Here is a 19,334-nt window from a genome sequence, read left to right on the forward strand (position 1 = left end):
GCCACATGCCCTTACGCAGTACTAGTGGCTCGGAGCAACATTTCGGCCTTTCAGCTGGACTAGTGCCTCCCCATTGGGACGGCCCTGCGGTTCTGTGCGCTTCCATGTTGCCTTTTCGTACGTGAATGTGGCTCTGTGTACCATGATGGAACAGGGCATCACACAAGTAGTGGCTGGTCATTTCTTGCGGATGCAGCCCACAATGGTGAAATGTGTTTTGGAGTTCATGGCCTAATGGCTGTATGGGCTTGGTGATTTTGTTGTGCATTAAATTTCTATTCTGATTTGGCCCGTGTAGCGTTCTTCTTTGCAAGTGATGTGGCATATTCCTATTTGGGGAGCGATGTATTGTGAGGAGATCTGCATTGGGTTCCAGCTTCGGAGTTTAGTTGCGTGGTACTGTACTGGGCGCGTTTGCCTACGAAGCCGAGTGAGGTCAGGGATGGGGGCTGCCAATATGACTGTTTGAATGTTGTCATGCTCAGGGGCGGGGGATTGGGTTTTGTGTAACAGATGCCGGTCAGCCAGGTGGACTGGTGGAATGATGTGATTTTCGGAATGTTGCTGGTCACAGGTGCCTGTGTTTGCGTGCGTTTCGGGGGGGGGGGGACTGTGGTCATGTCCATTGGATTGGCTTCTGTATTCGTGCCATCTGTGCCCTGCAGCTCCCATTGGCCCCTCTTGTGTTTCTTTTGTTCGTTGGCATGCATGGGTGACTTGTACATTTCACTGGTTGCATTGTGACTTCATTGCACCTACGGGGAGTTGTACTTTGTGGGCAGGGAGCGGTGTACAGGCACTCAGTGGGGCCGTTTACGGTTGATTCGCGATGCCGTACTTCTCACCATGGCGGAATGGTACATTCCGCCATGCTTGATGGCGTTAGGTACATGTCCGCTAGGGTCGGAATCGGCGTACCCTTGCGCCATGGTGGTGTTTACGGTTTGGCATGGCGCGCGCGCGCGTGCTTGGTGCAGTTAGCGTTGGCGTTCACTACGGTGTCGCTAATGGCTTCGTACTTTGCGGTGACGGGTCATAGTCGCACCGAGCGCTATTCGATGGCGGTATTGCATTTCCGCCATCGTTTTCCGAATTCCGCCAGGGTCGTAATGAGGGCCCCTGTCTTTAAATTGAAAGTGATTCTTACTATACCCCAAGAGATCAATGGGGTCCTGATTGTAGCCACCAGGCCTAATATCAGGTTTAAAAAGTCCTCGTACATCCCCTTTCACTACTCTTTCAAACACTTCCTTGGACAAGAGTGTTATTTTTGATCCTGAATCTGCCATCATCCATACTTCTTTACCATCCACTTTAACATTTGCATAAGGGCGCTCACATTCATCATCTTCATTATCCACATCATCAACTGCATTAATGGTATCAGCGATGGTGTTAACAATAACATTTTCCACTGGAAGTTCATTCTCATCATCAGAAGACTTCTGTCCATCATCCTCAGTAACATATAGGAATTTTTCTTGAGTGTGTTGATCCAAAATGGAATGTTCTCTTACAGTATGACATACCTCCATTCCAGGCTACATTGAATAGATAGGGCTGTATTCTTTCCATGGTAATACTTGCTTTCCATTGTTATTGAACATAACATTTAACTTGCATATATTTCTATATCTTGAACCTACATCTTAATTGACATATATATATATATGCCTCATAAAAGCTACACCATAACAGGACACCCAAAGGGTGAGACATGGTATGCCTTCCTTATACCTTTTCCCCATCCTACTACGTAGGATACTTAGAAGCTCTACCCCCCTTTACAACACAAACACTTTCTTACACTGTGACAAACAACGGACTAAAACCAGACCCGTTTAACTGACATGTCCCAACACAATGGTCAGGCAGAGTCAGGCCATTGCCACTAATCACACACACCTGACTGCCCCTTCCCTTCCCCACAGGGATAAAAGACAGAGCACAAGAACATACTTTGGAGCAAGGCAGAACGCACAAGGACGCAGCTATTCCCGACTGGCAGTTCAAACGGAGAAGAAAGGCGGCGAGACCTGAAAGGAGGACGAGGAAGGACTTGCCCATGTCCTTTTCAACTTAGCCATGCAAAACCTCTGAAAGGACAATCATAAGACTGGGAAGTCCAGCTGGAGTGTGGTGACAGGTGTCAATGGCACACAAGACCCTCCCGCGTTGATAGCGAAAGCGGGGAGCAGCGCAGGCTACCGTGGTGCTGTCCTTGACTCCCGAAATCAGAAACTGAAGCAAATTCAGAGAAGCCGGGGAGTCAAACAAAAGTAATAATAAACCAAACTGTGCGGGGCCCAAGCAGCAACACTGTGTGAACAAAGAACTTGTGTTTATGAACTTTAGAGAAAACCCAGTAAAGGTCCAGATACAGAGTGGTCCGGCGCTATGTGGGTGCCCATTCGAAGGACTCTGGCTGGGACCTTTTTGTGTTGAAACTACAAATACCAAGAGGCATTGGGAAAGGCTGGCGTGAGGTGTCAAGCTGGTCATACAAGGGTTAAGCAAAACCCCTTGTACACTCGAAAGTCATTGACACGTGGAGAAGGCAAGTGAATTGTGTTAATAGAATTGTGTTCGAATGGGTATGTGAACCCGACGGAGGAGGGATTCCAGGAGAAAACTGAGGGAAGTAAATCCTGCATTGTGATAAAGCAAAGTGAACTGTGATATTGGCAAACGTGAACCCGGCTGAAGGATGCCTGTTAATTGGGGTAAACAGTGCTACCCCGTGAACATTGTGTTGACAAGAGTGAACTTGTCCACAGTGAATGACTGTTTAAAAATACATTGAGATTCTTGAATGTTATGTTTGAATGAAAGGCTGTAGTGAACTCGAAGGAGAGAGGCTAACACAAAGAGGGATCGAAGCATGGTTGAGGGAGATCCAAAGGCGAAGAGTAATCACCCAACGTGAAGATTTACTAAAATAGCTTTTGTTTTTGTTGTTTATGGCTCATCGGGTCCTCTGAGGCAAGAGACTGTGTGAAAGAGACTTGCCCACAGAAGGCTCTAATAATTTGGAAACAAACGTTAAGCTCATGCTGGAGAAGCCCAGCAGTGTGCTGTGCTGAAGAGTCCCGCCTTGTCCAGTGCTAAAAAAGTGGGGAAGGGAGACTCCGGCTATACCATCCTGACTTATCATTTTGAGAACAATTTCTTTTCTTGTGAACACTGTCCCACACTCTTTTGTAGCAGAGCGGTAAGGATTGGAAATAGTTTTTATTTTTTAGCATAGGCCCTTTTTCTTTGATTAAGACACCACTAGGACAGTATTATTATTATTTGATGGTCGTAGCTTGCTCCCATCTTAGATTTAGGTTTAGATTAGGTGTTTATCTCACCCATTTGTACAGTTTAATAAACACCCTTGAACTGTGATCACTTGTGTCTGTCTTATCTTGATACCATGCCTTCCCCCTACACCCAACCCACCCCCCCCATTTCCTACATGAACACTGAGCCGAGGTAGAGGAGAGCTAAGAGCAAATATGCCTAAACATTGCATTGGACATGTCGCACTAATACTGTCAGGCAATGTCAGCCACTTGACCGTGATTGCCTACACCTGAGGCCTATTAACACTCCCCACACGGTTAAAAAATAGATCTGTAATGGCAAGAATCCCACATTTGCAAATTAGGAAATGCCTCATCATTTGATGAGTACCTTTCTGAGTGGAAGATGGTTAAACAAAAAGCTATATGTTGTGGCTGAACTTTTGAGCAAAGGAGCATAAAGATAACAAAGCTAGCAATAGCTGGCAAATGACGTGAAAACGTATGCATAAGATACCAATACCTGGCCAATGCTGTAAGCTTATCGATTCTCTTTACGTTATAGCACATCCTCAAATATACTGTGAGTTCTGAGTAATGTCATGGAAATACCATGCGTATGTGATGGCTCATCATAAAGCATTGGAATGGAAACAAACCCTTTTTTTTAAAACTCTATTATATTGATCATCAGTAGTCAACTGCCATGTGAGAGTTGTTTCTAGTCCATTACCGAGTATGAAACAGTTGTCTTCTTTCACACACAGTTCTTCTGTGAATGTTGTGGGTTGATTTCTTCAGTTCACACACTTTGGCTTGTGGCTCGGTTCACACATTCAACTTTACATTGTTTTGTGGACACATTGTTACATGTACTATGGTTCTCAGAATTCAGTGTCATGCCTCTCTTTCTCTCACAATGTCTACCTCTACAGTCCGCTGTTTCGCACAGTCTCTTCTCTAGGTGGACGCAAACACCTGCACAGGCCTTATTGGTACTGATGCCGGTGTGTATGAATGATGGCAAGAAAACATTGCTCAACATTTCTGGGAACCATATCTACAGACCATTAATATTGCCACTAATAGAGAAAAGAATCAGTCTCTAAGTCAATCTGCCAAGCTCATTTTACCACAGTTGGCCACTGAGCACAAACATATTCTGTGCATTTTGTTGGATTGTTCAAAGAGACGTTTTCTGCATGATAGAATAGCTGTTGTACTGACAATAAATGTATTGGTTATTAAGAGATCGTGTTGCACTTTGCATGCCCACTTTTAAAGCATTCTCAGTAAATTAGCACTCTCTAGAAAATGGGTGGCAAATCAGGTAGCACAGTTGAAACCACTAATCCATGCCCTTGTTCCACACTTCCGTCCTGTGCTGCGTCTCGGGTACTTTGCCTTCCTGCCATCCCTGACTCTGCTCTGCCTCTCAGATCACCTCTCCGGTCCTGCCCACTGCACCTGTGGGCTGTGCAGCCCACTGCTTCCGCACCAACTAGCTAGTTGTCTGATTGGCTCACAACTCGCCCCCACCTGAAGTACACTGCCAATGAAAAATAGAAATGGAAGATTGGCTTTTTACTTTAAAGTACTGTAGTTGGTCTTTACCCACACATCAAGAGTGCTTCACTTTTTATTTTTAATCACTGTTAGCACCTGAGGGCTTATCCCTGGAATGCTAATAGTAATAATACACACCTTGGCAAGCTGCATCAGCAATTATTGGCACCGACTTCTCTCAGGCCTATAACTTGGACCCCAAGTTGTTACTGGTCAATCCATCCTGTCCCCGTGGGTAGCATTACTTAAATGTACATTTACTTTTGTTCAGAAGATGGAACTAGGTATTTAGTGCACAGAACCTTTGATTTTGCGAGAACTGGGGTGGGTCTTTTCCAGAAACTGGTACAGAGGCAAGATGTAAGACGTGCAGCAGAACAAGAACCAGATCCTGATGGATGCCATACCACCTGCAGTCCATCGTGGATGAAGAAAACTGGCTATGGGTAAGCACTACTGCCTATGAGTGCTAATGTTAATTGGGAGCGCCTGCTCCATTCCAAGATGGCAACCTGATTTAACTCAGCCTTGCCTGTGTTGCCTTGAACACCCGACCTCCCTCTGCATGCCCTGGGTTGGCTCCCGTCGATACAAAATGCCCCTATTACTGGGCGCCGGCAGGCGACGCCAGCCCCCATGCAAGGGCCACTTTTAAGGCCATCAATCTCTGTCTGGCTCTGTCTGGCTCTGTCCGGCATTGGATGGCGTCCAATTAATATTATAACATACTCATGAAACGTTACCCCTATAACTACCCAATCATCATCAACAGTCCTCTACATAAAACAGAAGCCCCATCATTCTCCACCAGTAACTGCACTCGCCAAGTAAGTCTCTGCTCACCCTGCTAAATATTGTCTTTACTAAATGGCACCAGGATTCCAAAGACTCCCACCCTCTGCCTGACGAGGTGTGGCTCTTTCTTTCAGACCGCTTCAACTGCTGTATTTCGCATCTCGCAGACACCCCGATCTGCATATGGTCCTAACAAGCTTCTTGTTGTCATTCACAATGATTTTGTGCTGCTCATCTTCCCTGTTTCATCGGGTGCTAATCCCGCTCCAGTAGTCAGTGCATATCCAATTATGCCTCCTCAACCATTGCGGTCATCCATATCTGCCCCGCAATTGACTTAGTGACCTTTGCTTCTAGCCCTTTGTCCCGCTCTCGGAGCGTTGCTCATTACTTGCTATTATTGACCTACTCGGTCTTGTCCCTGCTTATTTGACGAAGCCCACCGCACCATGAGGAACGACTTTTGCAATGCGATGAACCCACCTGACTTTCCTTGCTTACTTGATGAAGCCCTCCGCAACATGAGTCACGGCTTCCTGCAATGTAACGGACCTTGTCTGATTTGTCCCTGTCTAGTTGATGAAGCCCCTTGTACCATGAGGCGCAGCTTTTGCAATGTGATGAACCCACTTGACTTTCCCTGTTGTATTTGTTGAAGCCCCCTGTAACATGAGGCGCAGTGTCTTGCAATATAATGAACCCACCTGGCTTTTCCCTGTTTACTTGATAAAGTCCCCGCAACATGTGGCGCAGCTTCTGGCAATGTGATGGACCTTACCTAATTTGTCCCTCTCTAGTTGATGAAGCCCCCCGTACCATGAGGAGCAACTTTTACAATGCTTCAACCTAATACCTGCCACTTAACTTGGTTGTCCACTGCAATATCAGGATGTATCCCATGTAACTAACTTCTCAATCTCTTGTCAACCTGCCAGTAACCATGTTGTACCTAACTGACTACCCAAATAACACAGTCAGGTACTGTCTGTAACCCATTACCTGTGCAAACAACCATTGTAACCAATCCACTTAAGCAAAAGCGCCCTAGATGTCTCTGGGTTATGTGCGCTATATAAATGACAAAATAAATAAATAAGCATTACCAGCCTAAGTCAAGAGTCATAGTGAAAGCATACATACTATATTAGCATTTGCAGGAACAACAGCAGCAGTGCCCTAAATCAGTTCAGAGAAACAACAGCACTGCACATATACAGGAATGATGAGAGGAGCAGAGGGTCAAGCTAGCAAGGATGGCGTAGTACTACAAAAAAGTAAACAGAGGCGAGATGCTGTCTTGCAAATGGTCACGTAAAAAGGTAATGGTAACTACATAAGGATTTTGTCCATCATGCTCAGGCATTGTAAGGAACACAGTACTTATAAACGGGACAGTCCTGCTAAATATGGGACGGCCCACCACCCTAGGCAGAGTCCCAGACACAGATGGATGAGAAACGTTACGTGCCACTCTGGCTGTTTCATCTTCTGTGAGATGGCTCTTAAGAGTCAGAGAATGCCCAGCATGGTGCGCAGCTTACACTGTGCCAAGTAAACCAAAAAGGATGATTGAACATACCTCTCTCAACTCGCCCTCATTTGGAATATTTCCCTATTGGGCTCATTTTCACCCTCATCGCAAGCCCCTAGTCATAGAGTTCAGTGTCTACGAACTCCCAGCAAACATTCCCCATCCTTCAAAAAACAGTTTACCCCTTTGATTTCAATGGGTTCACTCTCCAAAAACAACTGCGATCACCCGTCAACAACATCAGGACAAGAGGCCTCATGATCAGCTGCTTCTTAAACGGAAAGCAATATCATGCTTAATAATAAGAAAAACTGCAGGTGCGTTTGTCCTTTTTTTCGCAACATTTTTAGATGTACTGCTTGATTGCCCTGTAAATGTTGCTATAATACAACTATTCGTTTTTTAAGATGTCATAAACAGCAATCCTTTTTGGACAGGCACCCTGCTCTAAATTAAACAGTTTTTTTGATTTAGCATATGGGAGAGGGGACATAAATTCACCACTGTGTACGACTTTTAAATAATGTACTGTTTGTTTGGGGATTCATACAGTAAACACCAATTGTTTGTTTCTAGATTCACATTTACCCACTTACTGTGCTTGACTGCTTAATAGTGAGGAGTTGTGGGCTGGGTGATGCGGCTGAGATTCATGCAAAGCAGTCACTTGCGAAAAGCCTTTGTTATGTAGAACTTGACGGCTAAGATTAACACCTCTCTGCCTGGTATCCATGGCGATGGGAGTTCCTCTGCAAAGAAGAAGGTGTGCCTGGCACACAGGTCAAGGACAGGAAGGGGGAAGGGGCACACCGAGTGTAATTCTCAGCTCTCAGGTTAGGCACTTTGCTACTTCAGAAAATATATGTTAAAGTCTGTTAATTTACAAGGCCACGTTTTTGGGGCAATGGTCTATTTTTTAAACCTGCACCTAAGCCCGAGTACATTTCTGAATGATTTTTAAGCAGGGACCCTAAAAAGCACATGCTTCAGGGAAACGGCTTTAGGATACTAGGTTGAAGCAGTGTACATAGAAGGGCCCTTAAAAGCCATTTGATTCTTGCTTGTCAGAACAAAAATGCAAAAACAAAATACTCAAAGCATTTTTCTATGCATTGTGTCATCAGGAAGGATAATGTTTCAGCGAAAAGTAGCGATACATTGGTAGTGCAATGTTCATGTGTACTCTTAGCGCTGGAATGTAGTGCTGCTGTAAGTATGGAATAGCAGCAGTCGCATAGTGATCTGTACGGCTGAACATTAGAAAAAAACAGGATGCACATCACCAGGACTGACATGGTTTATGGAGTTCAAGCAATGGAATAAACAAGGGTGCTGTGGTCCAGACAAGGCTGTGTTTACAACATGGAACAAGGTTATGCTCAATCAGTCAAGTGCTCGTTTTAGGCAATAGTGTACAACCTGAAATCACAGATACGATTCCTGCATGGGTGACACAGACTTTTATCCATTTGCTGTGAATACATGAATTATCTTTAGATCGGGTTACAATAACAGCTCATATTACGTAGTATAGAAATACAACACATCAGAATGAAATGCTATATCAAAATCTGATATTATTAATAGCACAGTACAGAAGTAACGGTGAAGGATGCACATGAGAAATGTTCTTAGGCAGAGCTGCGGGCACCAAGGAATAAAGTAAACGGTTTGGACAGACTTTAGAACTGCGGTACACTAGCTGAACTGTCTGTGAATCCCACAACTCAGTGTTTAGAATCAAACAAATGTATGCTGGACTTTTGAGGGGTGGGATTAGGGAGGTATGCGGTGAGGCAGGAGACTAGTACCAGGGATGTCATGGTGACAGGTAGATGTTAGTCAACCTTGGTGAAATGCATTTCAGGCAGTCATCATATCACAACCACATTAGTTCTGTTTTAAGTTTTTTTTAGCTTTCATGGGACAACACTTTTCAGAAGGCCTGATATTTTCTTTTTGTCATAGTACCTGCATTTCTAATAGGGGTTTATAATAAAGTGTTGTATTGTTGATAGCACTTCTCCATAGCCATGCCATACTTTAAAGGAACAGCACAAGGACTTATCATCAGATCCTCTGTACTTTTAGGCGGCTCTACCAGCATTTTTCAGAAGGGCTGAATTACATTTGAATGGCCAGTACTAGGTGTGATGCTGGAAATGCATCAGAGGGACAGGGCCTCTGAATCCTTGTCCTTTACTGCTTTTTATCGTGTGTTCTGTCATGTTTTCTGCCCAGGAGTCCATGTGGGACTCCTGGCAGTGCAGCTCTCTCTTTTGGTTTGGTGAACAGACCCCTGGGATACCCTTATGGCACCCATGGGTAGGGGTACAACCCTGTACCCCTAGTGTATGTTTTTGGGCACCTGTGGGTGGCCCCAGAGCAGGGTATGGGCTGGTGGCAGCTCCATGCTGAAATTGACAGGTGCTCCGAGTGTCCTCCATTTTGGGATACCCAGGCCCTGCCATTGGGATCAGTTGATTCCTGATAGGAAACAAGATGGCCCCTGTGGCCTCTTGCTCTCTATTGCCTGTTACCTTGTTTTCCCAAAGTCCTGGGAAGCCCTGTCCCTTCCCCCTGACTGGCTGTTGGGTGGAAGTTCCATATATGGTGTTGTTGTGAAGGCCCAGCTAGACTGACTGGAGCCTTCCCAGTGACTGTATGTTGTGGGTACACCCTGTGGGTGTGACCTGGGTGACTGGAGTGTGTGACCAATATACACTCCTTGTTGTGGTTGTCTGGTTTCTGGCATGAGAGACAAAGACTGAGACAGCCCTGCCCGAAACTGGCCTGAATGCAGTGTGTAGTGTTGAATGGCTGGGTACTTGTCCCAATCCACATTCCTTGTTGTGAGTGTCTGAAAGGGAGGAGTGTGGCCTGAATGCACTGTGTGCCTGATTGGCTGACTGACTGCATGAATGCCCTTCTGTATGTTTGGCTGCTGAGTGTGTGCCAGCAGTGTGGATGAGAGACGGAATAGTATATCTGGGGACCTCACCACTGGTAGGAGGTTCAGGGAACGTTCAGAAGCGTTCAGAAGCGTTCTGGAGCTGAGTCTCCACTCTAAGAGTAACTGGAACTGCTGATCCTCGACGTCCAGCTGGAAGAAGAAGACTTGCTGTGGCATTTGCTTCGACCGATCCGAAGGCTGCCGAAATCGTCGAAGACTGACCCGAGAGAGGATCTGGTAAGGCGCCCTCTTCCCGTGCTCCGAGGGACCATCGAGCACCGCTCCATCTTCGCCGAAGCGCCCTGGAAGACAGACCCTCGAAAGGCTGCCGACCCGAGACGGGACCGCCGAGGAGATCGAAGTGAAGCACCCGGACATCGCCGCCGTCGAAGTCCATTGCCGTCAACCAGGGTTCGCAGGTTTGTGTAACCGCTGGAGGCCCGTCGAAGTTCTGTTGCCCAGCCGTGGGAACCACTTGACGCCGTGCCGCCGACGACCGGAGCCGTCCGCTCCTTTGCCTAAGAACATTCGAATCGAAGGACTCCCTCATCCGCACCGTCGACCGCTTTATCCTGCCGGAGAAAGTCGAGGACGACCAACGCGCCGAGGAGAAACCTGCCGGTGGGTTTCCCGCCACCCGAAGACCACAAAGACTCGAACGACTCGACACCCTTGCTGGGCCTCCGTCTCCACAATCTTTGCGGTCCAGAACTATTGTCACCGAGGTGCCCCGCATGCCTCTGCCTTGCAGGACGCCGACGCTGACGAGCACCGCTCGGACGAAGCTGCCGCCTCATCGACGCCGGTCTACCCTGTTTGTCGACGGACGTTCGACGCCCCGTGTCTCCCGCTTGAAAGGGAAGGCATTCAAGAAGGGCCGTTGATTCCCCGTCGACGAACACCGAGTTCCTCGACGCTTCTCGACGCCTCTCGACGATCCGTGACTCCCGCTTGAAAGGGGGTCGCTCAAGAAGGATCTGTCGACGCCTCTTCGAAGAACTCGACTCCACCAGGTTCATTGGGGGAGTAAAAACATTATAGGAGGGAATAAGACTTGCAGAACAATATATGGACTGGGCTTGTGCTATATCTTTATTTTACAGGTTGCCCAGGTGGGGGGATCTCCACACAGAACTGTGTCTAGTGGTAGGGGCCAGTATTCTGCCTATTGCTCAACCATCTTATTTTCTCTCCTCTCTCTATTGCTGGTTTCACTCTATTGATCTGTGTGACATTGTTACAGTATTGTTGATGCACTTTAATGAGATCTAATACAAAGGGTGGTACCACTTTAGAATTGTATATATTTGCCATTGTTGATTTTCCTAAGTACAAAGTGAGTTATTATGATAAGTGTACATAACCTTGAATATTGATTATATAAAGACTGTGTTCTAAACAATACAGTGTGTGGTCATTCCTTTGTGGGGGCTTGGGGACTACACTGTACTTAAGAACCAGCCTGCATCACCTCCTGAGAAGCTAGGCCTTGATTGCTCGTCCATTGCTACCGTACTAGAGAATCTTGGCTGGGGTCCTCTGTGCCTCTCTTCTACCATATAGAGAGCAGAAGTACAGACACCCCCCACCGGTCTTCTTCACACTAGGAAACTGTGGTAAAAGGGTTGGGGAGTGCGTCAGTGACAGAGCTGTGTGAATGCCAGCAGTGGAGTAAAGGTTGCAACACAAAAAAAGAGATCCTATTTATTTATTTATTTATTGTGCATTTATTAGGTGCTTATTCAACAAGCAAATTGTGTTTTGAAGCGCTCCGATGGCATGGGAGGGAACATGGGATTGAAACAATATATACAATGGAGGAAAAAGACGAACCTTCTGGGCCTTGTGAGTATTCAGAGCATGCAAGTACAGAGAGAGAAGAGGGGGGGGAGCGCGTTGGTAGGTGCGGGGTGGTAGGTGTTGGAATGTCGTGCTCGTGGTTGAGCAGCAGATGTAAGTGCCAGGTACAGTAAGTGCTAGGAAGCATTCAGCTGCTGGAAGTGGGTAAGTGCCGGCCTATATTGGGGTAGGCCAGTGAATACTGAGGCAAGTGCTGTGTGTAGTCAGAAGATGAGGCGATTGGGTGTGGGAGGCAAGGGCCCCGAGGACTCATAAGGGCCCTGGACACCAATTGTAGCAACTGTGAAGTTAGAGAGAAGAGAGGAAGGGGAAGAGGAAGAGAAAAGGAAAGTCTTGAGGAGCATCCGGAATTTGAGGAGGTCCGGCTCAAGACAAAGAGGAAGGCTGTTCCACAGGCGGGAGTGTGCTGAAGCAAGAGATCGGCCTCCGGCCCACTGTTTAGCGAACTGCTTCACACACAGAGAGTTGGTACCAGGGGAGCATAGCAGTCTAGATGGAGAATATTTCGTAATAGCAAGATGCAGATACCGTGGTCCCGGGCCCCAGACATCCTTGTGGATGATGCAGATGGATTTGAATTTAGTTTGTGCAGCAACCGGGAGCCAATCAAAGATTTTCAGGGCAGAAGAGATGCAATCCCTGGGCTTGAGGCCAAGGATAAGTCTTGCTGCCCTATTCTGGTTTAGCTGCAGGGGTCGTAGAGAGGAAGAAAATAGATACAAGAGTAGGCTGTTGCAGTAGTCAAGCCTAGAGGGAACCAGAGCTCTTGTAAAATTGAGCTTCTGAGGGAAAGTGAGAAAAGGGAGAATTCCTTTGAGGTGGAAGAGTTGAAAGTTCGACTGGTTGTCAATGGATTTGAGGCAGGAAGGAGAGAGGGGTGATGAAGATGACGCCAAGGTTTTTGGCTTCGGATGAAGGAGGGGGGGGGGAGAGCCCATACAGGATGCCCAGAGTGAGAGGAAGAAAGAGCGAGCAGGGGTCCTAAGAGGAAGGATCTCAGTCTTGCTGGCATTGAGGCAGAGATGCTTGGAAGAGCATCAGGACTGGATGGCAGATGGCAGTCTGAGATGATGGAAGGAGCAAGAGTGTCAGCATGAAGTTTGAAAAAGAGTTGAGTGAACAAATTGGCAGAGTGAAAAAAGCATCGGTGGCTATTTCATCAATCAATCAATATTATTGTGAAACAAATTCAAACATTCTTATTAAATATGTATGGTTACTAAAAAGTGGAGAAAAGGTTGCACTTGAGGTGCACATCAGAATGGAAGTATTGCAAATATATGTGTATGTGCTCACAATATCTCTTAATATTTGCATCAGATGCCCAGGTACTTGTGCCTTTTGCTAGGTATTGATATTGTTTGTCCTATTACTCATGCCAGGTGTTGTAGTATATATATTTATTTTAATTTTTATATCGCGCCGCAGGCCTCAGAGCACACACAAAACAGGGGCAAGACACACAACATGCAAAGTCAAGCCAGGAGAGAGATGGGCAGACAGAGACTTATATAAAATTACTCCCGTCATTTGACAGATGTTTTCATGATATAACCAGGTAGCGACATCTGTTTTCTGGTTTTTGCTATAAAATCATATTGAATAATCGATTCCTATGATGTCCGAGAGAGGTATAGAGGAGGAGGAGGCCACTACAGAGCCGCAAATGGGGCCTGGTGGGGTGGGTACCACTGGTGCAAGTGGTGCAGTCCAGGGGCAGGGGCAGGAGGCAGCACAGGTTGCCGCGGAGGTGCCTGTGCAGGTCTCTATCCCTGACACTGTGTCTGCATCACCATGCACCAGCAGGGATGCCCCATCCCAGGCCCGTCTTCAGGTAGGGGGAAGTCCACATCCTCTACCTGCGGACGAGGGGACCCCTGACTGAATGGAGACCGTCCTGATTGGTGTCGCATTGCGCACACGTGTCATTCGTGATGACGTGCGTGCTTCCTGTGGGGACCACACACATCATCACGAAGAGGTGTGTCCCAACGTGACCCAGTTGGGAGGGGCCATGGTCGGGGGTTTCCTCCATGTGTCGGCCAGTCTTGCGGCCCTCTCCTCCTCTGTGCACACTATATGCCAGTCATTCTCCCTGCCGTCTTCCTGCCCAGATACCACCAGGGCCCCCTGTGCATCTGCCCCAACCAACGCAGCCAGCCAGGTGGAGATCCCATCCCTGCCGCAGTCAGTAGTCTGAGGACCAGCAGTGGTGGCCACCTCACCAACTTGACCCCAGCGGATGGAGAATGTGCCGGCATCATCGGGCAGCGCATGTGCACGACGGCACCGGGGGATTCCATCAGCCCGGATGCCGTCGTGGTGGCGGAGGCAGTTGCGTCAGAGGCAGCAGCAGGCTCAGCGTGGGAGGCATCATGGCTCTGGGCCATCAACACCCCGGGGGCAGGCATCGGCCGAGGGGCAGGAGGACCCCTGACTGGGAGTGTCTTCCGTGTGGCAGCGGCTGGCACGGCAAATAGATGCGGAGTGACAGCGGGCAGAGAGGGCACGGCTCAGGATGGTCAGGGCGGAGAACTCCATGCACCGGGCTTTGAGGCGGGCGGAGGGCCTCGTGGAAACTCGCAGGGAGTTGAGGGATTCCATGGCTGCATCCCTGCGAGACCTCGAGTCCAGGGAACAGGCCCACCTCCGGAACATCGACATGGAGTTCAATGATGCTCTGGCCCGGAACATCAAACAGTGAGCCGTGGGACTAGCCTGCCGCCTTTGTAAATAGTTATGTAGTTGTAGTTGTTTATTTTTTTTTCCTTTGGGGCGCATGGACTATGCCCCGCCTTTTTGTTAATAGTTATTCATTAGGTAGGTTTTTTGTTAGGTTTCCTTTGGATTGTTAGGCACATGGACCCTTGATTTTTACATTGTATATAGTTATGGACCTGATTTTACATATTTTTGTTTACCATGGAGGAATGGTTTTGTCTTTATATTGACTTTGGATTTAGTGTTATGGACGGACACTTTGGAGGCATTTTTGTTTGCATTTTATTCATTTCACCATTAATAATTTTTCCTTGATTTCGGACATCCTTTTATTTATCATTTTATTCTTGTGTAATTTTGTTTCATTCATTTATTTTTGTATATAATACATTTAAATGGTTTACTTCATTTGTGTGGTCTTCTCTCATTGGTTTCGTGCATGTCACAATGTGGGTTTTCTCAGTCATGTGTCGCCATTGTGTGGGTCTGATGGACTTGTACTCATGCGCATACTGGTTATTTGGGATCTATCGTGACATGGGAATTTAAATTTGGAGTGGATGGAATGCTTGGTTGGGTGTTTGGACTGGGGTGGCATGGGGTGGGATTTAGGTGGCCATAAGGGCCATGGATCTGGATTGTGATGACATGTTGGGTGGGGGACATAAGTCCGGGCCAGCTGGCAGGTGCCCGTCACTGGGGGTGGGTGGGGGACATGAGTCAGGGCCTGCTGGCAGGTGCCCGTCACTGGGGGTGGGTGGGGGACATGAGTCGGGGCCTGCTGGCAGGTGCCCGTCACTGGGGGTGGGTGGGGGACATGAGTCGGGGCCTGCTAGCAGGTGCCCGCCAATTTGGGTGGTTTTTCGGGGGACATGAGTCGGGGCCTGCTGGCAGGTGCCTGTCACTGGGGGTGGGAGGGGGACATGAGTCGGGGCCTGCCGGCAGGTGCCCATCAATGGTGGGTGTGTGGGAAGCTTGGGGACATGAGTCAGGCCTGCTGGCAGGTGCCTCGTCAATGGTGGGTGGGTGGATGGGTGGGGGACATGAGTCGGGGCCTGCTGGCAGGTGCCCGTCACTGGAGTTGGGGGACATGAGTCGGGGCCTGCTGGCAGGTGCCCGTCAATGGTGGGTGGGTGAGTGGGTGGGGGACATGAGTCGGGGCTCACAAGTGCGCTCACAAGTGCATGGTGCCATGTGGGCTGCCTGCAGGGCATGGTGAGGGTTGTAGGGTAGTCCCCTGTGGTGTGGGCTGCCTGCAGGGCATGGTGAGGGTTGTAGGGTAGTCCCCTGTGGTGTGGGCTGCCTGCAGGGCATGGGGAGGGGGTAAGGCCACACCTGGGAGGGGCCAAAATGCAGAATCGCGTGTAAAACTTCCCACGTACCCCCGAAATACACATACCCCGCTAACACAAGACCTATCACGTGTGAAACTCCCTGTGCACCCCTGAAATACACGTACACCGCTCGCACAAGGCCTATCGCATGTGAAACTTCCCGCGCACCCCCGAAATACACATACCCCACTCGCACAAGGCCTATCGCCTGTGAAACTTCGCGCGCACCCCCTCAATACATGTACCCCGCTCACACAAGGCCTATCGCATGTGAAACTCCCCGCGCACCCCCGAAATACATGTACCCCGCTCGCACAAGGCCTGTCGCGTGTGAAACTTCCTGCGCACCCCCAAAATACACGCAGGCACCCCAGCCACCCTGGGCATGTCCCACAGGCAGCCCACTCACCATCCCCATGCCCCGCAGGCAGGCCATCCACCCTGGGCATGCCCCACAGGCAGCCCACACCACAGGGGGTGCTTTTCCTATGCAACTTACGTGGCGCGAGCTGGGTACGTGTATTCGGAGGGTTGCGCAAGTACATTTTCACGCATTTTGTCTGCCTTGAGCGGGGTACGCGTAGTATTTTCACGCGATTACAGTGTAGCGGCCCTTTGCGCTGCATTGGGGATTTCAATGGCTTTTCATTGCGCAATGGGCGTTCTTGGGGGCGTAACTAGCGCTGCGGGATGTTCGCTGCGCCAGCGCTGAAAATGGCTTGGAAATTCCATGAATATGCGGTGTGCCAGAATGCTGTTTAGCGCACACGGCTGGCGCACGCTGGCACATGCTCCTTATCTGCGCTGCTCGCGTGCGCTGCCTCTGCACTGAAATCTATGAATTGCCCCCTTAGTATGTATAGGAATGTATCCCAACCCCCGTCTTGACAACACTAATGTTTTTTTGAAATATATACTTTGTTCTCACAGGTTTCGCAAGTCCGCCAAAATTGCCATGTAAAAGGAACTATGAAGTTCCTCCTTTACATAACACTTCCAATACATTGCACCATGTCACATGTGGCACTGGCCCTAGTACTCCCCTTTCTCTGTCAGAGTATACTCGGCAAATGTTGCTCATGCACACATTCGGATAGCCCACCGCAAATCATCATCCCATGTGTAGCATAAACAGGTGGGCTGCTCTACTGTGCAGCTGCTACCCTGCAATGTCTTTCCATAATACACAAGTGCACAAACACAATTGCAAACTATGCATCCACACTTAACGGTAATCTGGCCTTGTGTGACGAAAGGTAAATGTATTTTTTGCATGCAGAAAGGAGTTTGCACATGTGCAATTGCATTTGTATTAGTACAAATGACTTTTTACTGCATTTGCACAAGCGCAAATGCAGTTGTGCATGCACAGTCATACTGGTCTAGAAACTTGGCTGTGCATGCGCCTGGATGGACGCAGATGGAAGCACTGACGTCATACCTGCCCCAGACTAGGACACATGAACTGTAAAACCCTATCTGCAGGGAAGAGGCGGAGCCACAGACAGATTGTGTATGCTCTTGGGAATCCTGCATCGGAGACTCGTCACCTCCTATAATCTCAGGGAACCGAGCAAGTAGGACCTTTGCAGACGTGGACTGTCCAGAGTAGTGACACGCACATATCTGCAGTTTTGCCACGTGTAGATTCCAAACTACAGGCAGAGTCAGCTTGAATCCAGAACCCCACAACCCTAACAGCCACAGCACAGGCAGCATTGCAAGATGGTCACTTGTCTTCTTTGTGGAGGGTGTGTCATTTCCAAACGGCGACCACTCTGTCGGTGGCAAAGAGGTGGGAGCATCAGAGGTGCTGCAGCACCCGAGGTAACAGGTCCTGGGGGGACCTGTGCGGTCTGATGAAAATAATGCTGCCACAACACATTACACAGGGGGCAGACAGACTGGTGGCAGCTGTAGTACATACACATTCCTTTTTGAGTTGTCTGGATCTGTAACAGAACAGATGTATGCGGCAGCTGAGCTCACCTGGTCGTCGCAGAAGCACTGGCAGGGGCGGCCTGTGCTTCATCTGTACCTGCAAACCCACTAACCCGCACGGGCAGCATCATGAAGGCAGCGAACCACCCAGGCTGGCTCATGGATGGATGATCATGATGTTCCTTGTTCCCGTTTAAGGTATGTTTCCATCACCAGTTCCCCCAAAAAAGAGGCCCTATGCTCCCCTGAGGTCTACCGGGGAACCAGGGAAAGTCCTGGTGTCCCGGTGGGCCAATCCAGGCCTGTATCTGCCTTAGAGGATAAGCATCGACTAAAGGTCCCTCTTTTATGTATAAACCCAATGTCAGTCAGCAGCTATAACACAGTCAGAAAGGTTAGGTCTTGTGGTTTGTCTAAGTTAAGATCCAGCCTGAAATTAGCAGAGCGCCAACGCTTTACCATATGCACTATTAATCATTTTATTGATAGATGAAGTATAACAATCTCAACGGGTCTACTCATGACATTCAATCATGTAGATGCAGCTCTTCGCAGTAGGCACATTAACCCACTGAGCACCTGCACTTGTACATGATAGTGAAAAGTATGTGGACACATTATGTGCACTGGAAAATCATCAAACCTATATTCTAAGAGAGGATAGTGACATCCTAAATGTTCTGATGTTCGGATAACAGGCTGCACATGCACATGGGCTGTGTACATGTAACACTGCACATGTTCTCTGCACAGAACCACATGCACATTTTATCAGTTCTCTTAATAAAGTCTCGTTCTTTATCCCTTATGCACTCTCAAGTCCTCTCTAGACATGCAATACATTGGTAACAAAGTTTCCAGTGCTGGAGACCTGGTGCAGTCCACAGCAACCTTAAATCCTCAAAATACTAGGCTTGGAGGTATTCATATCACATGCCAGATGACATCACAAGAAAGAGCATCACAAAACCTTTTCACACTAAAAATGTCATAGGATGCGATATTGCTTTTATTTTGGCCCCCTTGATGACATCACATTAAGTGCCAGCAGTTATATAAACTAAAACTATAATTTGTGTAATATTCATAAGCTGAGAAAATATGTTATTTTTTTTTTACTAACATATAATAATGTGGGTGACGATTTGATAAATTAGTGGCACACCCAGCAGAGCCATAAGGCAGAAATTGCATGCATCAAGCGAAACAATCTGGAAATGTTCTGGGCTCCTTAAAAGAGTAATACTCGGGAGCGCTGCTATCAGTCATGGCAGCACAGTTTTAGATTACATCAAAACTTAGGCGCACCTCAAAAGTGCTTTCTTTCCTGAAATTTGGCAGAACGC

The sequence above is a fragment of the Ambystoma mexicanum genome, chromosome 7p (genome assembly GCF_040938575.1).
Source record: "Ambystoma mexicanum isolate Mex_15411 chromosome 7p, UKY_AmexF1_1, whole genome shotgun sequence".
In the NCBI taxonomy this organism is placed as follows: Eukaryota; Metazoa; Chordata; class Amphibia; order Caudata; family Ambystomatidae; genus Ambystoma; species Ambystoma mexicanum.